The sequence below is a fragment of the Engraulis encrasicolus genome, chromosome 11 (genome assembly GCF_034702125.1).
Source record: "Engraulis encrasicolus isolate BLACKSEA-1 chromosome 11, IST_EnEncr_1.0, whole genome shotgun sequence".
NCBI classification, from domain to species: Eukaryota; Metazoa; Chordata; class Actinopteri; order Clupeiformes; family Engraulidae; genus Engraulis; species Engraulis encrasicolus.
Window position 1 is genome coordinate 10,366,204 of NC_085867.1, and position 3,762 is coordinate 10,369,965.

The following is a 3,762-nucleotide window of genomic DNA, read 5'->3' on the forward strand; positions in this document are numbered from 1 at the left end:
ACGAAAAAATTGGCGTCCAGCAGGTGGCGCTGGTTTGCTAGGCTACGATCAGACAGTTGTATTCCAATCGTGGTGTTAATATGTACGATTTCTATTTCAATTCTGGAGTTCCGTTCCTAGTTGGGTTTCAAATGTCTTCTTAACTGTACATATGGCTGGACTGGGTGCAGGCATTGGGTTACTGTCCTATCAAGGCAATGGAGTCAAAATAGTGCTGAGCCCAACATCATTCAGTCGTCACTTACTCACAGAAGTTAGGTACTCCGTTAGATTCCGTTACAGACATCAGCGAATGCCACAAGCAATCAACAAAAGTTGACAAAAGTTTACGGTTTCCTTGAAACCAAACATGAGCATTCTGAATGTAAATTCACATACCCAAGGCACGACAAAAGAAAAAAAATATAGGGGAAAAAACATTATCCTGAGTGTCCTAGTTTGGTTGTATTTTTTATATTTTTTCTTTTTAAAACATGACTATAAATACATATATTTGTTGTATATTATGTGATACCCTTCTGGTGCAAGTGAGAATAAAATGTAATATATGCATATTGGGTTGTGTGCATCTGACTATGTGGATGCACACACATGGAAAGAATCATATATATCTTTATAGGTTGTATTTATAGAGGAGACGCATATAACACACAGGCATATGATCTATATATAAATATATATATAAATATATCTGTAAATGTATGATGTTTCTATGCTTACCATGCTGTACTGTTGTTTGACACTATACTCTCTCGATCTCTGTTTTCACTTCTTTCTTTCTTTCTTCTTTCTCTCTTTCTATCATTCCTTCACATTCTCTCCAATGTTTTCTTCCTGTTTGGTGTGTCAAAGCGTGGAAGTGAGTGATAGGGACCTCTCAAGTGCCGATTTCTTACCGTCTCCTCACCACCTGACTTTAATTACCCACCAATCAGCGAGAATTTTAATTCAGTCATGTATTAAGTAAAAATGGAAATTCAAAAAAAAAAAAATGTTGTTATGGCGATGATTTTACTAAATCTAAAAAATACAAAAAAGTGTTCATATAGTAGGCCAATGTTCAGGCAAACTTAAAAATTAATAGAGAAATCTAGACATTAGTCAAATCCTGTCAAAAAGCTAAGCGTGAAAGGCTACACGTACTGTACTGTAGGTTAACTTTCCCGCACCACTTCTCCTCGAGTCAAGCCAGTCTCCTAGGGCTCGCTGACTCCTGCTTTGCTTACCTCGTCAAAGTGAGGCAGCCATTGATTGGATGATTATCAAAGCCAGAGGAAGGGATTGTTCAACCCCAACCTGGCTGAGAAATGTTAGCCAGCGAGGCGTTAGCTGAAGTGTCCTTTGGTACTGTACACTTGATAGGCCTTCTTATAAACTGAAGAATACAAATAGTGTGCTTCTCATACAGGTACAAATTGTCATTTCCTAATTGTGATTTTGTTTTTTGTTTTTTTCCGTTGTTGTTGTGATTTTTGAGAAGTATGGAAGTTGTTTTGGAAGTTGGAAGTTGCAGTGTGTGTAAAAATGCGAAGGACACTTCTTACCAATTCTTACCTTCCTGACTTCTTGAAGTAGATAGGGAGAACATCGGCTTTTTAAAGTGGAAGCCTCAGGCCTTTCTAAGAACTTTCATTGGAAACGTGTCGCCATGGGAATGAATGCAGACATGACTGGTCTGCTCAGCCTCAGCCATACTTTTTTATATAAAGAGCAAACAAACAAACAAATTACGTATTTAGGTAAGGCTGGACATGTCATGTTAGGCTGTTATGCTGTCTTGGGTCACTAAAGTGTAGCATGCTTGGTAAGAAATGTGCCAGGCAGGATCTGTTAGTGCAGAGGTTTCTTCATGTATGTGACTTTTAGGGACATTGTCGCCCTCTTGTGGTAAGGAGGCAATGCATTTCTGTCATCTATCAAGAGTCACTATACAAATTCATCTCCCTTGCTCATGCACATTTTATTCCTCCTCTCATCGTAACCACTCTTTCTACAACCTTCTTGAACACTATTAGCAGTCTAAAAAAGGGATGGGGATTTCAACAGAGAAAAAAAGGGAATATTTTTACAGTTGAACTCTTCTTGTTATTTATTGAACTATGTCCCAAAAGTGACTGTTGGTCACAGAGTTAGTCATTTCTGCTTTTCCTGCCCCCCTACCCCCCTCTCCCCTTCTCTCTCTCTCTCTCTCTCCCCCCTCTCTTTCTCTCTATTTAAATCGTCTATTTTTCCTCTTTGTTTCAATGTTCACACTCTATCTTTGCACTCCTCTGGTCTCTTCCCAGCCTTCTCCACATTGTAGCAGTTGTTTTGTACGTGAGTCAGTAAGTACTGTTTAGGCTATCACCTGAGACCCGTGATATCAAAAGTGAAAGAGATAATTAAAAAGAAACACTTAAAAAACACCAAGTGTCTTAATTAAAATATTGTATCGCCATTGTTTTTAATGCCAAGTACCGCAGTACTACTTGTTGTTAATGTTTGTGTTTCAAGATGTAGCCTCGGATGAAGCTGATCTATTATTCTGACTATTATTTGGACATTTATTTTATTTTATTAAGTGCTGTTGACCACTGCTGTGAAAGTAGTTCATTTTTTGTTGATTGATATGGAATAAATGTTTATGAAATTTCAGTGTGTCCGTCAGACTTTTTTTTCATTAATCAACTTGCATAATTTTTTGTTTTTGCTTTTTCCCATACAAAGTGTTGATATGAAAGGAGACAAGTGAAAAAGTTCAGACTTTGAGTACTGTTCAACACATTCCTTATCCATTTGTACTGCATTGTAACAACCCATCGAGTACACAACACAGTAGATTTTATTACATTCAAGATGATGTTAAGTCTTTGTGATACATTTTCGCATACAGAGTAAATTTTTATGTCATAATTTAATCACTTTCGATATACCTGTAGTTGTGTGTGAAAATATTCAACTACATCATAACAACATTGCTATGAGTCATGACATTACAGAGAGCCTTAAATAACAGATTAAGACAAATCCATTACAATTTGGTGACAGTAAGGTTATAATATAGGCCAGGGGTGTCAAACTCAAATTGACCGAGGGCCAAAATCAAAATCTGGATTGAAGTTGCGGGCCAAACTCAATATGTTTTTACAAACATTAACTAAAATTGCTCATGTTTAAATTTATGTTTGAACAGATTCCCATCATACTGTAGTTCAAACGTGCCTGCACATATTCTGTTGCATTTCATTGTGAGCTGTTTCAATGGCCTTGGCCCACTCATATTCGTGTGATATGCGAATTTTCATGTTCAAAATCTTAATACGCTATACAGTTGTGGTGTATGTGGGCCAACTGTAATACACATTTGAAATGATCTCGCGGGCCAAATAAAATGGCTCCGCGGGCCAAATTTGGCTCCCAGGCCTGAGTTTGACATCCCTGCTATAGGCCCTGCACAAAGGGGTTAATTTAGTTGAACCAAACCATGCCCACATTAGAATGGACTGAAAGGGCAGAACAGAAAAAATGCTGAATCGCTAAGTACTGACCAGTCAGAGCAGGGCTGGACTGGCCATCTGGCATAGTGGACATTTTCAGATGGGCCCCACACCCTCATGGGCCCCTATTTTCAGAAATGTAACACATTTTTCTTTTTCACATTTCTGAAAATACGGGCCCACGAGGGTGCAGGGCCCCACCGGTGACTCAGTTCTGCGCCACTAATTATGAGGGGCCCCTTTAATCTAAAAGTACCCAGGTCTTAATTCTTCTCCAGGCCAGCCC